Source organism: Ornithodoros turicata, chromosome 6 (genome assembly GCF_037126465.1).
Source record: "Ornithodoros turicata isolate Travis chromosome 6, ASM3712646v1, whole genome shotgun sequence".
Lineage (NCBI taxonomy): Eukaryota > Metazoa > Arthropoda > Arachnida > Ixodida > Argasidae > Ornithodoros > Ornithodoros turicata.
Genome location: NC_088206.1, coordinates 52,905,105 through 52,927,988, shown reverse-complemented (window position 1 = coordinate 52,927,988; position 22,884 = coordinate 52,905,105). Strand labels below are relative to the sequence as shown.

The 22,884-nt window shown below is 45.2% G+C and overlaps 1 non-coding gene across 1 annotated transcript; it reads left to right on the top strand.

The window, feature by feature from the left end:
• Nucleotides 1-8,705: 8,705 nt before the first annotated feature.
• Nucleotides 8,706-8,778, top strand: Trnaa-ggc (transfer RNA alanine (anticodon GGC)). The gene has a single exon. It is a non-coding gene; the product is annotated as a tRNA-Ala (tRNA).
• The last annotated feature ends 14,106 nt before the right edge of the window (nt 8,779-22,884 follow it).

Sequence of the window (22,884 nt, the reverse complement as noted above, 5' to 3'; positions counted from 1 at the left end):
TCCAAAGGTAAACGCTGCTACGAAGACAACGGCAAAAAGAATGCTGTAGCGACCATTGCAGATCTTGGCCAGTGCTGCACTCCTGCTGGTGTTATCTTTTTCGGTCTGCGCAGCCGTTTCGCAGAATTGTTCTATTGTGACATGCCTCACAACATCGGGGCGGCCAAGCCGGAGGTTGTTCATATCTTGAGGGCCTGCTGTTATGCTGTCGTAGTACGGGTCAGGCGACAGCGGCCTGACCCCGATGCTCTCTAGAAACTCATCGGCGGTCAGGTACCCGACGGATAAGTGGTCTTCGCTCATGTTGACGGTAGGAGACACGGGAACCGCAAAATCAGTGCCCACTAAACACGAACGGAAGTAAACGTCGTCGTTTCTTATGACTTCCTCTTCTTCTTCCACCTCAGCCACTGATCACAATTCTTCTTCTTCGCGCAAGCAACGTTCCTTGTTCACACCAGCCAATGCATTGACGTTGAAACACACTTGGCTAGGGCGAAGGCATTATGGAAACTTGTCCAATATGACATAATAAGCTGGTAAATAATTAATTCTAAGCACCACTGTCCTTTTCACGTTTTTAGTAGACGTAGTTCTGGAAAATACGTAATAAATGACAAAGTGTCCATTCTTGTTCCTTCTGTACGTGCATGTGTGTGTGTAATATTCCTTATCTCGCTCTACACCATCATCCAAGGTTATTCAAAAATCAAAAAGGGCAGCGTCACAATGCATTTCGCTGAAATACGCTATATACGGATCAAAACAGCTGTTTTCATGGGCATGCATTTCAAGTTTTTGTGACAAAAAGCGATAGCGTAGTCTGCGCAAGATTGCGTAACATGAGACCTCGAAGTATCAAGTACTCTACCAATTGTGTACCTTCCCAAGTGTACTCGTCTACTACTTTCCCACAACGTATTAAATGTACCCGACTGGAAATGCAAAGACAAAAAAAGGAAATTATGAAGTAAGTTTTCTATCTAAAGCAGTTATTTTTGAACAATAAAATGGATTGCTGTTCCGTTGTTCACAGGATAAATAAATCAGAAAATAAAAATAAATATTTTCCACTAGCACAGCTGGTCGCCTGAGTAGGAACGTAAGTTATGCCATCTGCTACAGTCCATACCTGCATGACGCTATGCAAAACTAGAAGAGGGTAGAAGAGGAAAAGCGCAGCCTCCTCCCTCCCAAGAATCCTCACTCCCGTTTTGCACTTGCACGTACATTGCAAGTTTTCCTTCTTCAAGATGTACCAACTGATACGTTACTGCTCTACCCAGTGGCGTATCCGCCGGGGGGGGGGGGGGGGGATCGCCCCGCTCAAAACTATGAGCTTATGCAATGCCACTAAACTATGCTGCTAAACTAGACATGGACCGCAAAAAGATTTCGTCATGGGACAAGCGGCCATCATAGCATGAGTGTTAGCAGGAATCAGCTGTGCACCAACGATGCCATGTTTTGTTGTAATGTACCTATAATGGCCACTCATTGAATACATACAAACGTCTAATCACTACGTATACGTATCGGTGAGAAATGTACCTTAAATGAACTCTGAAAGCCATCTCAAAAATTTTCCGTTCTGAACGCGTTGTGGAAGCAGGTAACTTAACTTGATGATTAACACGAAAATTTTCTCTGTACGCGATGTTTTTCATAGAAAAAAAGACACTTGAACATCGCCGCGCGCATTCCCACTCGACTCGCTCCTCCGGGTCAAACGAGGAGGAGAATGAAAAAAACGTCATTGGTGACGTAATAAAAGTTGAAAGCGGCGACCGTGCTTCTATCCGGGTCAGTGCTGACTGGTTTTCTTTTCTTTCTTTCCGTTTTCTTTCCCCGTGCTTTCTCCCCGTCAAGGGATGAATAAAAGAGAACCTCGATATTCCTGGTCGTGAAACCTCCGTTCTCGAAATTCATGTTCTGGAAACAAGGAAAAGGGGAAATGCTGCTTCGTAAGATGATATGCCGCGATTAAGAACATAACATCCCTATTTAACCACTCAAATTCAGGGGTTTTCTATATGTGTCCAAGTCGTCTTAGCGAACGAAAGACACATTTAGCAGCCATTTGGCTTAGTAGGACGGCATGTTGGTTGGTTAGTTGTGTGCTTGCAATATTATGGCTGGGTTAGTCAGTTTGCCGTTGGCAGTTTTCTGCGCGCAACATGTGCATTTTATAGTCAGCTAAAATTTACGCTAGTCACGTGTTGTTTAAGTCAACTTAACCGGCGTTGTCGGTCACTATATGGTGGATAAAACTGATGCAGGGCTCAATCTTGATCTGCACATAGCTTTCGCTATAGTAGCTATTTTTCAAAATTTGCGCGTTCATTCCGTCACGCGCATTGGCCATCAACCGGCGAGCACGAGCGTTTAGCAAGCGTTACGGGATAGCGAAAAGTTCAAAATCTAGCCCCCAAAACAAATAGCGCAGAGCACGGATGAACTCAAACTTGCGTGTCTGCGTCGTCCACATTTGTAGTCTTCATCAGCCAATTCTCGTTGCGCGATGATTGATAAGTTGACCATAAATTGTGGTGGTCTTATGACACTGCTTGGCTATGTTGGTTGCTAGTCGAAGTGACGAGCACTAGTGATCATAGCGAATTAGTGATACAGCGTATATTGATATAATGACATAGCGGACGGAATTCGTGGTCATAGCGATGCAGCGATCATTTTGAGGCGTGAACTGAAGCAGCGCTTAGTGCTGCACTGTGTTTATACAGTATTGCCACCAACAACACAACAAGAAACATTCACCACGATAGCGAACATCATACAAAACACAGACACGGACAGAACAGCGTTCAACTGGCACCTGAAGTTTATTTTCATAATCCACCTATTCTGGAAGGTCGCTTTAGGGAAAGCAAGGTCAAGCAGGGAGAGGTTGACCGATTTTTGGTTGACTTCGCTCGGGGAATTCAATGAGGATGGCCTCTACAATCTCACGGCCTGTCTATCTATCTGATAAACCAAAGAAAAAGCAAAAGAAACTTCTTCCACCGCTGCAGCGGGGTTCCCAGTGAAAAATAGCAGACGACGTTCTTCGAAACCATTCAGCGGCTCCACTTTTCTGACGTCAAAATGACGCAAGCGGCTCGACGGCTCGTTCCGGGTATTGCCACCGTTGCGCACGGTCGCGATTTTCAAAATCGAATTCTGCGATATTTATGCACCTGTTGATAGTATTATTTCGCATGGTGCATTTTTATAAGCTTACTAACCGCTTGGTTCAAAAAAATGGTAGTGATTAAAGTGCTTTCCATCCTAATTTCTGTGTGGTCATCAGGATGCCCTTCAGTTTGGAGTTGTCTAAATCTGTGATAACTGTATGTATTTCGAATTGACATGTTTAATTAAACCTGATATGTTTTTTTTTTTTTTACTGTATTCTCGTCTCGTGTTGTTTACTGGGTGAGGAAAAGGGAATACAACGCAAACAAAGTGCGCGAATGCCATGACTAATTATACACTACTTATTATTCATGCTGCTGCCCACGTGGTGCTGACGTGGTCTCTGACGTCATTTATTTACAATCGTAGTAGTCCGCGCAACGGATGGATGGCGCTGACCGTCTCTATCATCCCGAACAACACAACGGTGTCCCATGGACGTCACATGGCGTCCAGCACGGGAGCTACAGGATGTCCTGGGGAATTGTCTATGATGTGTGTGTGGGACGTACCCTGAACGTCCCGGTGGCACATCCCAAGACATCCTGGTAGAGTCCACACGTCATCCTAGCTATGTCAGAGATACAGATATGATACACTAAAAACATTTGTTGGTTCTTTGCTGTCTTATTGATCCCAGCCAGAAAATTCTGTCCCACGGATGTCCATTGGATATACTTTCACGAAGAAACGGATATCCACAGAATAATGAAATTCCTCCATCGGGTATACTACGGAGATCCACTTGGCCGGGATTCTAACTTCCTACGAACGTCCACTTTGCGGACATAACCAGGTGATACGGACGTAAGCAGGAGCTCTCTGGGATGCAGCGTGTATCTCGAGCGAGTGTTACTTTTTTTATTTTTTAGAAGTCAGTATACGCTTTGTAGTAGAATATAAAACGTCTTTCCGCCGTTTTTTTAACATATGCCACCGTCGCCGGTGGTTTTGTTTTCTGTTGCTCCGCTTTGTTTCCCATGATGGAAAATAAGCGCGGCGTTCCAAAAAAGATGAAAGAAAAGAAAACAGCAACCAGAGATTGGCCCACTCAGCCGAAAAGCTTTGCAAATGAAGTGGCATTTACTTCCAAACAGACACTCTACATTGATGTTCTCGCGAGCTTCTACACATTCGAAGCCCCGTTCGCCTGTGAGTCGAAATGAAGAGTGAGATATCTAAGTTTAATTCGATTGCGTACACGAACAATAATGAAATGAGAAATTGCTTGGCGTATTAGGTCACCGTGGAGGTAGTGTCTCTGTTTCTTACTCATTTGGTTTGAGAAAGTGAGTTGGTTCATAGAAAGTCGAATTTGTGCAGTGCTACATCGTTCCGCGTTTCTCTCTCTTGCAATACATGGTCCATACAGCATCCCATCACGGAGCTGATTCGGACAATCCGTGAAACAGCCGCAAGAGGACCTCCTGTGGATATACGGCTACGGATATCCCTCCATAAATGTCCCAGGAGAGTCCCACGGAGGTCCATTCTCGGATATGATAAATGGAATGTATTTTGGACGCCTGTGGGAGATGGTGTTCTGTCGGGGATATAGGCACATATGATATGTATTGGGCATGTTGAATCTTGCGAACATTTCCACCTCAAGCTAAACGCCGAGTTCCCTTACAGGATGCATGTCTCATCTGAGAACAGAATCCAAAAGCAGTCACTGTTTGCACTGTAGACATCACTGTATCAGACTCTACGTGGTGCAAATTATACCAAGTTCAAATAGTAAAATGAATACACAATTCCACCAGCGAGTAAGCCTAACTCAACAAGGTAAAGCGGCCGTTTCGTAAATCGTAAATTTAATCTACATGAGAACTTCCATGCAATAGAATTCTCAAAAAATAATAAATAGCAGTCTTATAGCTGCAAACAAATGAGGCGTACGAAGTGCAGTAGCGAAATGAAAATCGTTTCGTACCTTATACTTTTCTGCGATTCTAGGATGTCCTACGAGCATCTCGGGGACAGTCTCCGTAGAGCTTCCCGTCAGGGACCATTTGAGGATTCCTAGACTCGTCCTACCCGGGACGTGGACCTTGGGATCAATATGGGATGTTCCCGGGATATCATGTGTTGTCTGGGATGGCGTCATTCTGAAGACACAGGGGCCTATGGGAGTTGCGCTGCCTGTTTAGATATACCTTGCCGTATACCCCTCCTGCCTCACATAGGCACCGGGGTTGAGGGATAGGCGCCTCAGCATCCCACGTGGCCACAATTTCTGAACTGGATGAAACATATATAATAAAGACGGTTAAGAGCATCAACTGTTTACTATATACATTAAAGACAAGACTTTCGTGCAGTAGGCTGCACTTCTTCAGGTTTGAGGACCTGTTACAAGTGGTGAAGCATATATAAAAAAACCAAGTCACATGGTACAAGAGAAAAGGGTAAGGGTGAAGAGAACTACAAACGCGATACAAATATCAAGGAAAATGAAAAACAAAACGCAATCAGTAGGAGGTGGCTGGACAAGGTCAGACAGACATATACAGACGAGTCGGAGTTGTACGTGGAGGAAACTAATGAACAGCACATGAATAGGCACAGCAGCCAATTGGCACAAAAGGCTATAGAATGCGTACGGGGAATTAGGGCTCAAGGGCGAAGGATTGAGGACACACAGCACCTTGATGGCTAAGAACTTCCAGAGTCTGGGAAAGTAACGCGGAGTTGGTGTCTTACTGATTGTGTATCATCGTGTATGATGTGAAAAATGGCAGACAAGTGATAATACAATAAATAGACTCATAGTATAAAGGATTGTAATGGGCCGCCGTACACGTTGATGCCGTGCGGCTGTAACGTTGCAAATTTCGAAATGAAAAAGGATTCTCGATTTTTGCGTTTGATGTCATTAGCGTACCCGGATTCTAAAATGGTGATAAGTATATGCGTATGCAGATCATGTCCCAGAAGATTAAAATGTAGCGATACAGGTGACTGACGTTTATTAACAATATCTGATTTATGGCCATAAAATATTTCACGGATGGCGTTACGTGTTTCGCCTATGTATTGTTGATTGCACAATTTGCATGTAATGAGATAGCAAACATTGAATGAGTTACAGTGAAGAGACTGCCGAATAGAGAAAACGAAACCATTAACAGTGCTACAGCTGGAGGTACATGTTGCAATAAATAAGCAAGTTTGGCAGCGGTTGCTGTTGCAAGGAGCGCAACCGGGACTCTGTTGATTATTGCGAGAGGAAGTGAGTAAGTCGCGTATGTTACGTGATCTCCGAAATGTAATAGCCGGAGCATTAGGGAAAATGTCTTTGAGATATTCATCGGCGTGGAGTATGTTTAAATGGCGTTTGAACACAGACCCTACATTACGGAGTGCGCGGTTGTAAGGTGTAATGAAAGTACATTTATTATGACTTGATGCCTTATTGGATTCACGAGAAAGCAACCTTTCCCTGTCTAGGGAGGTGGCTCTGGCTAGGGCATTGTCGATGAGATCGTCGGGTATATCTGCGCTCCTTGAAGTCACTGCACATGTCCTTTGCATGCTTCAAAAAATCTTGTGTATTGGAACATATGCGTTTTAAACGTGTGAGTTGTCCAAATGGAATGTTTCGCAACTGGATATTAGGGTGATGGCTGTTGAAATGAAGGTGCTGCCGTTTGTCAGTCGGCTTCTTATAGAGATCTGTGACGAGTTTACCCGACTCGAGAGAAACAGTGACGTCTAGAAAGTTGATTGAAGTTCGAGAGTAGTTGCAGGTGAATTTGATGGAATTGTGTCATGAGTTAAAATGATCAAAAAATGAGAGTAGAAGTAGTCGGAGGGCGGGCCCCCTACTACTTGGGGCCCACTTAGAAACCTGGACCCCGGACCCCTACCCTGAGCCCTGCGCGTATTTTTCCCCGCGCGGCGCGTGTGCGGAGGGTTGTCCACGTGATTATCGGCGGGGGAGGGCCGCGTGCGCGCTTACCCTCTCACATTTTTCAGCCTGGGCAGACTTCTTTGGCCGACTTCACATATTTTTCCGATACAGCAGGTGAGCGGTTTACATGCAGAGACATGCAAAGAAGGGTCATACACAAAAACTACAAGTCAAAATATATTTATTAATGCCAATCAAGTTGAGATATATTTATTAAAGCCAATAGTGCTGGGAATTGATGCCAATCAGGTGAAGGAGAAAAACCCAGCCGAAAAACCTTCACCACCTGTAACAGGACTGTGCTCGGGTGGAGGGCTGCTGTGGTGGGCGGAGCGTGGCCGGAGGGATGCGTGCGCGCTTACCTTTCCACCTGGGCCGACTTCACAATTTTTTTCCGGTACAACAGGTGGGCGGCGCTCGAGTGCAGGGCTGCTGTGGTGGGCGGAGCGTGACCGGAGGGCTGCATGCGCGCTTACCCTTCACCCTGGGCTGACTTCTTCCACCATTTTCCTACTTGGGCCGAATTCCTTCCCGCGACAGGTGGGCGGTGCTCTGGTGGAGGGCTGCTGTGGTGGGCGGAGCGTGACCGGAGGGCTGCATGCGCGCTTACCCTTCACCCTGGGCTGACTTCTTCCACCATTTTCCTACTTCGGCCGAATTCCTTCCCGCGACAGGTGGGCGGTGCTCTGGTGGAGGGCTGCTGTGGTGGGCGGAGCGTGACCGGAGGGCTGCGTGCGCGCTTACAATTCACCCTGGGCTGAATTCTTTCACCATTTTCCTACTTGGACCGACTTCCTCCCAGCGACAGGTGAGCGTCGCGTGGCCGGAGGGCTGCGTGCGCGTTTACCATTCAGCCTGGGCCGCCCACTTTCGTCATTTTTCAGTCTGAGTCGACTTGAATCGTAATTTTTCCAGCTACAACAGGTGTGCAGTAGGCTGTTTACATGCAAAGGATAGCCATACACAAAAGTTCAAGTGAAAATATATTTATTAAAGTCATTAGTAATTATGTTATGACTCTGCCTGAATGGGAAAAATTAGCCAAAAATCTGAAATAGAAGGAACACAATACACGTAACAACACTTATTACAGGTATGATACATTAGCATTGAATAGGTATCACAAATCAAACACAATATTTTTATTAACAGTAATCACAAATGATGAAAGATGAAAGTCACTGAAAAGGTTAGCCAGCTGTAGGGATCAAACCCACATCTTCTGGATTGCCGGTCCAAGGCTCTACCAATTGAGCTAAGCTAACACGCCTCTCCAGCGACTTTCCGGGTGCGTCATCTGAAGGGACGACAAACCAGCCACTCACTCTCACTCACCCTCCTTTCACTCTTACATTTTTGCTCACTCATACACACATTCATACGACGGAAATCGACGCAACGACCTGTTGACCCGTTCAACGACCTGTTGAACATCAGTTTATCTCATGTTCAACAGGTGCCGTTTGCGTCGATTTCCGTCGTATGAATGTGTGTATGAGTGAGCAAAAATGTAAGAGTGAAAGGAGGGTGAGTGAGAATGAGTGGCTGGTTTGTCGTCCCTTCAGATGACGCACCCCGAAAGTCGCTGGAGAGGCGTGTTAGCTTAGCTCAATTGGTAGAGCTCTGGACCGGCAATCCAGAAGATGTGGGTTCGATCCCTACAGCTGGCTAACCTTTTCAGTGACTTTCATCTTTCATCGTTGATTTCTTAGGCAATTTGAGGCTTTGTTTGTATCTGTCCCTTCTATGTTGTTCCAGCCTCAGAACATCAGTTTATCTCAAGTAATCACAAGTTTTCAATGAATCAGAACTGATAACACATTTAATCAAAGAAGATATTCTTAATCAATATGCTTATAAACAAAATTACAAATTGTATTATAAAAAGTCTAATATTCCTATACGTGAGAACCATCAGTGCAATAGCTGGAAGTTCTGATAGTTGTATGTAATTAAATGTGAACAGCACAGACCCTGGAAGACTATGGGACACGAACACAAGAGGAAATAAAATCTGTACCACTACATTGATTAATCAAAAGAACAGAGTAACCTATCATTCAGAAAATCAGAAGAAAAAATCAAACTCATCAGAAAATAGACATGTTAAAAATGAACTTCACCACATAGCACGCTCCTAGCCAACAAACAGAACAAAGAACGACACGAACACAAGAGGAAATAAAATCTATACCACTACAAAGAAGATATTCCTAATCAGAACAATAGAGTAATCTATCATTCAGAAAATCAGAAGAAAAAATCAAACTCATCAGAAAATAGACATGTTAAAAATGAACTTCACCACATAGCACGCTCCTAGCCAACAAACAGAACACGAACGACAAGAACGACACGAGGAAATAAAATCTATACCACTACAAAGAAGATATTCTTAATCAATACGATTACAATGAAATTACAAGTTATATTATAAAAAGTCTGAGACGTGAGAACCATCATTGCAATAGCGTGAATATCTGTCATAACATTTCGAGCGCAATAGGGAATCTCAGTTTCATATTCCAACATTACTCAACTTTTAATTTCTTATTAAGTGAACAGCATAGCCGTAAGGAAATAACGAGAAACAACACAATCAACAGCTACAATTAATAGAGAGCCAAACCTGCGCACCGTCCAACACATAGAAAAATAATAGCTAATCAATCTATCAAAAGGCGAAATAGCACAGACTTAACGCTGAACAACAGAGGAACACGCGGCGACACGTAAACATCAACAAAGGAAAACAATCTATCATTGAACCATCATAAAATCGATCAATATACAATTTTCATTCTAACCAGAGTGTCGAAGCGAACCGAAAACCGGAACCGAAAACCGAAAAAAAACGCTATTTTGGTGCGAACCGGAACGGAATCGAAACCGTATACGTTTTTTTCGCTCAGGAGGGAAACCGAAAAATATATGTAACGGTTTTTGGTCCAAGAAAAAACTTCGCCGGTTTGGACTACGGATAGGCGAATGAAACAGACGTCGTGTGCTCTCAAGTCATGTCATGGATACTATACAAGGGTTACGGTTACGGTGGAATGTATGTCGGTATACTATGACCCTTAGGCTCCCTTTATAATGGTTTATCGTTCGCGCACGCACACAGACTTAGAGGTACATGTGACTGTCTAGCAATGTGCCGTAGTGTTCGTTTTAATTTGAACCCCGCAAACTCTCCTCAACTAAACAGCGACCCAAGGGGGCTGCACAACAGCTTCTTTATCGGTAATGTCGCGCAACGCGTCCCTTGTTTGAGAGCAGCTAAGTTGAATACATTTACGTATACGCGAGGGCAAGTCCGTGCGAAGTGGCAACTCTTTTGTGGACAGGACACGAAGAAAATAAAACGGGGCCGTCGAGCGCGCTTGTGAGCGAAGGTGTTCCTCGATTTGCGTCCTACTCGTGCGGTGGTGCTTGCTGGCTAGACAGTAGCAACAGACATTCGGATTGGACACGATCGCTCCAATCCAGCAAGAAAGTACTTTACATATGCCATCACGACAAACAAGTCCGTTTGTAGCATGTTCTTCAAGAAAGGAGAATAAAGCCCATTTGAACAGACAGTAACCTACAGGAACCAGGAGCTACCAATTTCACAGCTGTCTATTAATATTAAATACCATGTATGCGGAATAAACGGGTTTACATTTTGTAACATTGATTTTTTTTTTTTTTTTGTGGGGATGAATATTCCCAGCAGAAGCGGAACCGGTTAAAAACCGGTATGAACCGTTAGTTTTTGCTCCGGAGCAGAACCGGTACCGGATCGTTTATGATGTAACCGGAACGAAAACCGGGACGAAAAACGTTTCGGTTCGACACCCTGATTCTAACAAACACTACGAACCTTGATGGAGATATCCAAGACGTAGGAAATATGCACGGTTTTCACTCTTTTTCTCAAAGTCGGGAGACTTTATGTTTATTTATTTATTTATTTATTTATTAATAATACCTCAAGGGCCCTTGCGGGCATTACATGAGGGTACATAGTTGGCATATGGAAAAAAATGAAATGATGCACAGCAAACATCAGGAGAACATAAATGTACGTAGATGATTTCGAAATGTGTCTGTATTATCGATGATGGCCAAGGCTTTGGGAAGGTCATTCCAATCTTTGCTGCTGCGGGGGAAGAAAGATTCCAGGAAGTATGACGTGTGGGCGACATGCAGCTGTACTTTCATAGGGTGATCTCGACGCCGAGAGATGTGTGAAGCAGGTGAGATGTATGTGCTGCTCAATGGTGGAGAATGTATGAACTTATGAAAAAGACAAAGACGGGAGAATTTACGACGCGAAGCAAGTGGTGCCAGGTCGAGGGAACGCTTTAGTGATGTGACGCTAGAGTGAAAAGAGTAATCGCTAAGAATAAACCGTGCGGCTCTATTCTGAACTGCTTCTAACATGTCACAAAGGTATGCTTGGTGTGGATCCCAGATTGAGGCAGCATATTCCAGCTTCGGTCGCACGAGGGTGGTGTAAGCTTGCAGTCGGACAGAAGGAGGAGATAACCTAAGGTTGCGCCTAATGAAGCGAAGGGTTGAATTAGCGGAGCATGTGATATTTTTAATGTGTTCATTCCAAGATAGGTCAGAAGAAAGAGTCACCCCTAGGTACTTGTATGACGAAGCCATAATAATGGGGGTGCCGGAGAGGAGGTACACGTTTGATTTAACGGGGGTGCTACGAGAGAAGGGCACGTAACAGCATTTACCTACGTTAAGCTGAAGTTTCCATTCAGTGCACCAGGATGAAATGACACTAAGGTCCTCCTGTAGAATGGCAGTGTCTAATGAGGAGTGAAGATGGCGATATAGAACACAATCGTCAGCAAATAGTCGTAAGCGGGAAGATACGTTACGCGGAAGATCATTAATGAAAATGAGGAAAAGAAGAGGACCGAGCACCGAGCCTTGCGGTACGCCCGAAGTGGCAGGGCTCGAAACAGACTCTTGCGAGTTTACAAAGCACGACTGCTGTCGATCCTTAAGAAAGTGCGCAATCCACGCCAGCAAGTTGGAAGGCAGGCCAAGACGGGATAATTTATGTAAAAGCCGGAAGTGTGAGACAGTGTCAAAGGCCTTGTTAAAATCTAAGAATATGGCATCGGTTGGTATGCGGTTATCCATGTTACACTTAATGTCATGTATGAAGCAAGCCAACTGTGTCTCGCATGAGTAACCCTTACGAAATCCGTGTTGGAGTGGAAAGAAGTACGAGTTAGATTCGAGAAAAGCAGAAATGTTTGAGTAAATGACGTGCTCCATAATCCTACAGGGCACAGAGGTGAGGAAAATGGGACGGTAATTGAGGGGGTCTTGCTGACTACCTCTTTTATAGACAGGAATGACCCTCGCCAAGCGCCAGTCCTTAGGTACCGTACCGGTAGACAGAGATTGTGAAAAAATGGCAGACAAAAATGCACTACTAATGAGCTTCGTGCTTTTAAGTACTTTGGGGTTGATCAAATCGGGCCCTGGCGCAGCAGCTGATTTGAGACCCTCAACGATATTCACAATGCCGGGTACAGAGATCACAAGGTCTGGCATGGATGATGATACATATTGTTGAAATGTAAGGAGATCAACGTTGTCCTCTTTGGTAAACACTGAACAGAACGCGTTGTTAAAGGTGTTTGCACATTCGTCGTGTGGGATGGTGTTACCTTCTGTATCGTGTAGCACAATTTGGGTGTTAGTGGTAGGTCTAAGTGAACTCCAGAACTTTCTGGGGTTAGTAGACAGCAATTTCGGCATTACATCATGGAAGAATTGACGTTTAGCCTCGGATAAGGCACGTTTGTACTCTTGGCAACATATTTTATATTTAGATGCAATATCAATGGAGGATGACGAAGTACTGGCCTTGTACAAGCGTCTTTTTTTGCGGGCGATGCGCTTTAGATGGCAGTTGTACCATGGGGCACTGGAGGACACAGGTATCTTTGCAGTAGGAACATGTAGATCAACTAGAGTATTAAGCTTGTTCTTAAAGAGGGACCAGTTCTCGTCCACGTCACGCGACTCAAAGGCAGAGATGAAGCTATCGTAGAAGGACGTGAGTTCTTCATTGATAAGGTCGAAATTGCCTCTGTCATACAACATAATAGTTTTCACAGAGCACTTGCGTGGAGGGCAATATAAATTCAGTGGAGCATAGATGACAGAATGGTCACTCAAAGCACCCACACATGAGAGTTCACCAAACAGCTCAGGATCAGTGGTCAATATCAGATCCAAAAGGGATGCCGAGGAGGTAGTGACACGCGTGGGAAACGTGACAGTCTGCTTCAAGTTGAAGTCTAGGCACGTGTTGAGGAATGCTTGGTGCTGCAAGTCCCCCGCAGAGGTCGTTGACCAGTTTATGTTAGGGTAATTGAAATCACCGAGAATAATTACTTTGGACCTGGGAAACTTCTTAGTCACGTAACTGAGGGCATTGTGAAATTCGGGGACAAAAGAACGAGAGTTGGGTGGGCGATAGCAAACACAAAACAATAAGTGAAAAAAGGATGTTTTCACAGATACGCAAGTCATCTCAAGATTACAGCAAGGTATAAGGACAACAGAAGGTTCAAGGGTACTCCTGACACCAAGAAGAACTCCGCCTCCGCTTCTATCTGCTCTATCACATCGGAACAATGATAAGTCAGTAACATTGGGAAAAACTTCAAAATCGTGAACAGCACTTGACAACCACGTCTCAGTAATAGCAACAATATCACAGGAGCACATGTCAATGATATCACACAAATCATCTTGCTTCGGAATGAGGCTACGGATGTTTTTACAGCAGGATACCAATGCGATTATTACTGCTTTGACGATAGCGAGAAATGCCTAGTTATCTTTGTATTTCTACAACGCATCCCTTATCGGCATCGTAGACAAAGCACTTATTATCAACAAGTAATTTGTCGAACCGTAGCTTAAAAGGAGTATTCAAAAATCGTGCATGGTCCAGCAACTTCCTCCTAGCTAACCGCACATGAGACGCATAATCTTGAGAGACAGAAATTGAAGTGTCTTTGAAACCTGAGGACGCCGCTAAAACACGTTCTCTATCTTTGAAAGAGTTAAATTTTACAATTATAGGCCGCTTCTTGTCAGACCTGTAAGTCCCGAGTCGGTGGGCTCGTTCAATTTGATCGGGAGAGATGTTGATTGCCAGATGCTGGGAACACGCGTCAATGACATTACTTTCGGATTCAGCCCATGATTCAGCGACGGAATCGGAGAAACCGTGAAAGATAAGGTTGTTTCTGCGCGATCGGCTTTCAAGGTCGTTAAGGCGTCTGCTAAGACCGCTGACATCAGTCGCAATAGCCGAGGCGGACTGTTGGACCGCGTGAACCACCCCCGACAACTGCCGTAACGAAACCACCTCGTCTTCGATAGAAGTTATCTTTTGCGACAATATTTGTATAGCTACTTGTGCGGTCTCCTGAGCCTCTCTAACTGCCTTTATTTCACTCAACATGTTCGCCTCGTTTCTGGATAAAGTGTCACGGACTGCTTTCAGCTCACTGAATAAAGCCGACTGTCCACTTTGGATGTTAACAAGAAGCGTTTTAAGCTCCGATGGAATGCCGCCTGGGGTTGGTTCACGGGGTTCGGTGTGGTTGGGACCAGGGTTGCTTTCAACGTCACCGCAACACATTAGTAGTAAGGACATCACATCGAAGCAATCGCAAACGATCGAGACTAACGCACTTGGGCACGGTGACACCAGAAGACAAAGGTTGTTGCTTTTACGAGCGTAAAGTGGAATATCATTTCTCACCTGAAGCGAGAAGAACATGATGTTAGAACGCGGCATCAACATGGTGCCACCGTGCCAACTGCTGGGACCGGCGTGAAGACCGGCTTTTAAGGTCGGTGGAGATGTCGTTGACAATGTGGCAGGCAGCAGCAGGTCGAACGCAGGCACACGTGGAAGCAGAAATCCGAAGTAGTCGGGCTTCTTATCAGCGTCGATGGGGATCAAAGGCACAGGTTGAACACGCGGGCTGCTTGAGTAGGTAACGCACGCTGTAGGTAGGGCATACTTCAACGATGTGGCCACGAACACGCACTGAAGCGAGAAGATCATGATGTTAAAACGCGGCATCAACATGGTGCCACCGTGCCAACTCAATCTCTTATTTTATCTCTTATTTCTCAACTCAATGTCTCTATCTATGTGACCATAGCACAGCGCATGCTTTATCACTCAAAGGGTTAGGGGATATATTACTTCGTCCAGCAAACGGGGCGCTCTGGAAGTGAGATAAGAGAGTTCAAAGGCGATATATTTTATTGTGCAGCGCAAATAGATGTCGATATCACTCGCGGGGGTCACTATCTTTTCGCATCCTTTCCCTGAAACTGAAATCTTTCGTCAAAGTGGTTGACAAGTCAGCTAAGTTTGTAGAGATGCGATATTGTTATTGAAGATGTAGAGAAAGTCCAAATTATTAATTGGTAGCAACGATACTCAATCAAAAACGAGAAACAAATTTAATTACATCAATTTTTGTAATATCTTGCAACAGAAATTTCTAATGAACCACACAGAAATATCAAATGTGAAATGCAACTCAGAGTTATGAGGCATTCCCATCTTAGTGATACTTACTTATGTCAATCGAGTGAACAATTGAAACAAATACAAGACAATAATTATTTCGAGCGCTAAGTTCACAACTCATAGAATATCAGTCGAGTGAATACTTGAAACAAAATCAAAACAATAATTCTCACGACAGGTGGAGATTATAGTACTATTCTAAACCAGATAATAAAATTTTAATCAATAAAATAAACATAGATATGCTTTTAATTAGGTGTAGATGTGCACTTGAAAACAGAAGAGACAATTGCTCTACATTGAAAAGATGGACAGATTTTGTACTCGATACCATAAGTCATGGGAAGATGTGATAAAAAAACTGCTTCGAAAAGGAAGAGCCGCGAAACGACTTCATTATCGCTGCATTTCAATACGTCCTAGACATGGTCGTATTCGGGGATATGGTACAAACTACAGAACTGAACGCGCAAGAATTTATATGCCGAATCTACAATACTTAGATGAGAATTCTTACACAAATTGTGGAATATTCGTTTCCTTAGCGATCACTGTTCTCAGTATAGCCATGCTAAATGTAATGTGTTTTTCATTATAATGATGACAAAGATTATATTTATTATTTCAGTTATACACTTGTTTATTTCGATAAATTACAGTTCTATTTCAAACTCTGAAGTTTTCGTTTGTTGTCTTCATTGATGAATTCCGAAGACATTAAATAGTTTATTCTAATTATTGGTCGCTTGAATCCAGCGTTGATTAACGCAGGCGCTATATTGTCGCCGTGTTTGTATTGCTTCAACAATTTGCACTTTGTCGCGATGAACTTGCACAGCCTCTTATTGATGTTTCCTTTCTTTGTATGAAGATTCTTGAATGGCGTACAAGAGAGTATTAGATGAAAATCGTCCGGTGGTCCACCGCAATTGATATGTTTGTTGAGTTTCAACAGGTGATAATACATCAGACCTTGCACGACAATATTGAACTTCTGTTGATTCGACATCGTTGCAGAGACTGGTAGAAGACAAGAATTGCGTTGCCGTGGTAGTGGAACATATCACGTGATAAGATTTTATGTACTTTCCATCTCAGATATGTGTAATTTCAACAAATCAGTAATGAAACGTGCGATATAGACCGCTTGTATATGATAATTTGATCCGACTGCTTTCTTGATGAATGCAATGCCCATTGCAATGATTACAATTGCATCTGGTCTAGTGTATTTCAATTCTTCGTTAGCAAATCTCAAAAACTCCGCCATCAATCCTAGTGGCCCTTCCGACGTTGATGTGCAGATATTTTTATAAGTATTGTAGATTCGGCATATAAATTCTTGCACCTTCAGTTCTGTAGTTTGTACCATATCCCCGAATACGACCATGTCTAGGACGTATTGAAATGCAGCGATAATGAAATCGTTTCACGGCTCTTCCTTTTCGAAGCAGTTTTTTATCACATCTTCCCATGACTTATGGTATCGAGTACAAAATTTGTCCATCTTTTCAATGTAGAGCAATTGTCTCTTCTGTTTTCAAGTGCACATCTACACTTAATTAAAAGCATATCTATGTTTATTTTATTGATTAAAATTTTATTATCTGGTTTAGAATACTATAATCTCCACCTGTCGTGAGAATTATTGTTTTGATTTTGTTTCAAGTATTCACTCGACTGATATTCTATGAGTTGTGAACTTGGCGCTCGAAATAATTATTGTCTTGTATTTGTTTCAATTGTTCACTCGATTGACATAAGTAAGTATCACTAAGATGGGAATGCCTCATAACTCTGAGTTGCATTTCACATTTGATATTTCTGTGTGGTTCATTAGAAATTTCTGTTGCAAGATATTACAAAAATTGATGTAATTAAATTTGTTTCTCGTTTTTGATTGGGTATCGTTGCTACCAATTAATAATTTGGACTTTCTCTACATCTTCAATAACAATATCGCATCTCTACAAACTTAGCTGACTTGTCAACCACTTTGACGAAAGATTTCCGTTTCAGGGAAAGGATGCGAAAAGATAGTGACCCACGCGAGTGATATCGACATCTATTTGCGCTGCACAATAAAGTATATCGCCTTTGAACTCTCTTATCTCACTTCCAGAGCGCCACGTTTGCTGGACGAAGTAATATAGCCCCTAACCCTTTGAGTGATAAAGCATGCGCGGTGCTATGGTCACATAGATAGAGACATAAAGTCTCCCGGCTTTGAGAAAAAGAGTGAAAACCGTGCATATTTCCTACGTCTTGGATATCTCCATCGAGGTTCGTAGTGTTTGTTAGAATGAAAATTGTATATTGATCGATTTTATGATGGTTCAATGATAGATTATTTTCCTTTGTTGATGTTTACGTGTCGCCGCGTGTTCCTCTGTTGTTCAGCGTTAAGTCTGTGCTATTTCGCCTTTTGATAGATTGATTAGTTATTATTTTTCTATGTGTTGGACGGTGCGCAGGTTTGGCTCTCTATTAATTGTAGCTGTTGATTGTGTTGTTTCTCGTTATTTCCTTACGGCTATGCTGTTCACTTAATAAGAAATTAAAAGTTGAGTAATGTTGGAATATGAAACTGAGATTCCCCATTGGCGCTCGAAATGTTATGACAGATATTCACGCTATTGCAATGATGGTTCTCACGTCTCAGACTTTTTATAATATAACGTAATTTGATTGTAATCGTATTGATTAAGAATATCTTCCTTGTAGTGGTATAGATTTTATTTCCTCGTGTCGTTCTTGTCGTTTGTGTTCGGTTTGTTGGCTAGGAGCGTGCTATGTGGTGAAGTTCATTTTTAACATGTCTATTTTCTGATGAGTTTGATTTTTTCTTGTATTGGTATAGATTTTATTTCCTCTTGTGTTCGTGTCGTTCTTTGTTCTGTTTGTTGGCTAGGAGCGTGCTATGTGGTGAAGTTAATTTTTAACATGTCTATTTTCTGATGAGTTTGATTTTTTCTTCTGATTTTCTGAATGATAGATTACTCTATTGTTTTGATTAGGAATATCTTCTTTGTAGTGGTATAGATTTTATTTCCTCTTGTGTTCGTGTCGTTCTTGTCGTTCGTGTTCCGTGGTCTTCAACAAATCAGGGTAGATATCATCAGATCTGGTTGTTGGCTCTAGGAGTGTGCTACGTGGTGAAGTTCATTTTTAACATGTCTATTTTCTGATGAGTTTGATTTTTTCTTCTGATTTTCTGAATGATAGGTTACTCTGTTCTTTTGATTAATCAATGTAGTGGTACAGATTTTATTTCCTCTTGTGTTCGTGTCCCATAGTCTTCCAGGGTCTGTGCTGTTCACATTTAATTACATACAACTATCAGAACTTCCAGCTATTGCACTGATGGTTCTCACGTATAGGAATATTAGACTTTTTATAATACAAATTGTAATTTTGTTTATAATCATATTGATTAAGAATATATTCTTTGATTAAATGTGTTATCAGTTCTGATTCATTGAAAACTTGTGATTACTGTTAATAAAAATATTGTGTTTGATTTGTGATACCTATTCAATGCTAATGTATCATACCTGTAATAAGTGTTGTTACGTGTATTGTGTTCCTTCTATTTCAGATTTTTGGCTAATTTTTCCCATTCAGGCAGTGTCATAACATAATTCCTAATGACTTTAATAAATATATTTTCACTTGTACTTTTGTGTATGGCTGTCCTTTGCATGTAAACAGCCTACTGCACACCTGTTGTTGCTGGAAAAATTACGATTCAAGTCGACTCAGACTGAAAAATGACGAAAGTCGGCGGCCCAGGCTCAATGGTAAACGCGCACGCAGCCCTCCGGCCACGCGACGCTCACCTGTCGCTGGGAGGAAGTCGGCCCGAGTAGGAAAATGGTGAAAGAAGTCAGCCCAGGGTGAATGGTAAGCGCGCACGCAGCCCTCCGGTCACGCTCCGCCCACCACAGCAGCCCTCCACCCGAGCACCGCCCACCTGTCGCGGGAAGGAATTCGGCCCAAGTAGGAAAATGGTGGAAGAAGTCAGCTCAGGGTGAAGGGTAAGCGCGCAAGCAGCCCTCCGGCCACGCTCCGCCCACCACAGCAGCCCTCCACCCGAGCACCGCCCACCTGTCGCGTGAAGGAATTCGGCCCAAGTAGGAAAATGGTGAAAGAAGTCAGCCCAGGGTGAATGGTAAGCGCGCACGCAGCCCTCCGGTCACGCTCCGCCCACCACAGCAGCCCTCCACCCGAGCACCGCCCACCTGTCGCGGGAAGGATTTCGGCCCAAGTAGGAAAATGGTGGAAGAAGTCAGCTCAGGGTGAAGGGTAAGCGCGCATGCAGCCCTCCGGTCACGCTCCGCCCACCACAGCAGCCCTCCACTCGAGCGCCGCCCACCTGTTGTACCGGAAAAAAATTGTGAACTTGGCCCAGGTGGAAAGGTAAGCGCGGACGCAGCCCTCCGGCCACGCTCCGCCCACCACAGCAGCCCTCCACCCGAGCACCGCCCACCTGTCGCGGGAAGGAATTCGGCCCAAGTAGGAAAATGGTGGAAGAAGTCAGCCCAGGGTGAATGGTAAGCGCGCACGCAGCCCTCCGGTCACGCTCCGCCCACCACAGCAGCCCTCCACCCGAGCACCGCCCACCTGTCGCGTGAAGGAATTCGGCCCAAGTAGGAAAATGGTGAAAGAAGTCAGCCCAGGGTGAATGGTAAGCGCGCACGCAGCCCTTCGGTCACGCTCCGCCCACCACAGCAGCCCTCCACCCGAGCACCGCCCACCTGTCGCGGGAAGGAATTCGGCCCAAGTAGGAAAATGGTGGAAGAAGTCAGCTCAGGGTGAAGGGTAAGCGCGCATTCAGCCCTCCGGTCACGCTCCGCCCACCACAGCAGCCCTCCACTCGAGCGCCGCCCACCTGTTGTACCGGAAAAAATTGTGAACTTGGCCCAGGTGGAAAGGTAAGCGCGCACGCAGCCCTCCGGCCACGCTCCGCCCACCACAGCAGCCCTCCACCCGAGCACCGCCCACCTGTCGCGGGAAGGAATTCGGCCCAAGTAGGAAAATGGTGGAAGAAGTCAGCCCAGGGTGAATGGTAAGCGCGCACGCAGCCCTCCGGTCACGCTCCGCCCACCACAGCAGCCCTCCACCCGAGCACCGCCCACCTGTCGCGGGAAGGAATTCGGCCCAAGTAGGAAAATGGTGGAAGAAGTCAGCTCAGGGTGAAGGGTAAGCGCGCATGCAGCCCTCCGGTCACGCTCCGCCCACCACAGCAGCCCTCCACTCGAGCGCCGCCCACCTGTTGTACCGGAAAAAAATTGTGAACTTGGCCCAGGTGGAAAGGTAAGCGCGCACGCAGCCCTCCGGCCACGCTCCGCCCACCACAGCAGCCCTCCACCCGAGCACCGCCCACCTGTCGCGGGAAGGAATTCAGCCCAAGTAGGAAAATGGTGGAAGAAGTCAGCCCAGGGTGAATGGTAAGCGCGCACGCAGCCCTCCGGTCACGCTCCGCCCACCACAGCAGCCCTCCACCCGAGCACCGCCCACCTGTCGCGTGAAGGAATTCGGCCCAAGTTGGAAAATGGTGAATGAAGTCAGCCCAGGGTGAATGGTAAGCGCGCACGCAGCCCTCCGGTCACGCTCCGCCCACCACAGCAGCCCTCCACCCGAGCACCGCCCACCTGTCGCGGGAAGGATTTCGGCCCAAGTAGGAAAATGGTGGAAGAAGTCAGCTCAGGGTGAAGGGTAAGCGCGCATGCAGCCCTCCGGTCACGCTCCGCCCACCACAGCAGCCCTCCACTCGAGCGCCGCCCACCTGTTGTACCGGAAAAAACTTGTGAACTTGGCCCAGGTGGAAAGGTAAGCGCGCACGCAGCCCTCCGGCCACGCTCCGCCCGCCACAGCAGCCCTCCACCCGAGCACCGCCCACCTGTCGCGGGAAGGAATTCGGCCCAAGTAGGAAAATGGTGGAAGAAGTCAGCCCAGGGTGAATGGTAAGCGCGCACGCAGCCCTACGGTCACGCTCCGCCCACCACAGCAGCCCTCCACCCGAGCACCGCCCACCTGTCGCGGGAAGGAATTCGGCCCAAGTAGGAAAATGGTGAAAGAAGTCAGCCCAGAGTGAATGGTAAGCGCGCACGCAGCCCTCCGGTCACGCTCCGCCCACCACAGCAGCCCTCCACTCGAGCGCCGCCAACCTGTTGTACCGGAAAAAAAAATTGTGAACTTGTCCCAGGTGGAAAGGTAAGCGCGCACGCAGCCCTCCGGCCACGCTCCGCCCACCACAGCAGCCCTCCACCCGAGCACCGTCCTGTTACAGGTGGTGAAGGTTTTTCGGCTGGGTTTTTCTCCTTCACCTGATTGGCATCAATTCCCAGCACTATTGGCTTTAATAAATATATCTCAACTTGATTGGCATTAATAAATATATTTTGACTTGTAGTTTTTGTGTATGACCCTTCTTTGCATGTCTCTGCATGTAAACCGCTCACCTGCTGTATCGGAAAAATATGTGAAGTCGGCCAAAGAAGTCTGCCCAGGCTGAAAAATGTGAGAGCGTAAGCGCGCACGCGGCCCTCCCCCGCCGATAATCACGTGGACAACCCTCCGCACACGCGCCGCGCGGGGAAAAATACGCGCAGGGCTCAGGGCAGGGGCACCACCTCCGCGTTACTTTCCCAGAGTCTGGAAGTTCTTAGCCATCAAGGTGCTGTGTGTCCTCAATCCTTCGCCCTTGAGCCCTAATTCCCCGTACGCATTGTATAGCCTTTTGTGCCAACTGGCTGCTGTGCCTATTCATGTGCTGTTCATTGGTTTCCTCCACGTACAACTCCGACTCGTCTGTATGTCCGTCTGATCTTGTCCAGCCATCTCCTACTGATTGCGTTTTGTTTTTCATTTTTGTTGATATTTGTATTGCGTTTGTAGTTCTCTTCACCCTTACCCTTTTTTCTTGTACCATGTGACTTGGTTTTTTTATATATGCTTCACCACTTGTAACAGGTCCTCAAACCTGAAGAAGTGCAGCTCACTGCACGAAAGTCTTGTTTTTAATGTATATAGTAAACAGTTGATGCTCTTAACCGTCTTTGTTATTTTTGATTCTGCATCGCCGGAAACTTGTACATTGTTTTTCTTCACGTTCTGGATGGAACATACATAAACTCAGGGCCGGCGATAGGGGCGGAGAGTAAGACGACCGCCATAGACCCCG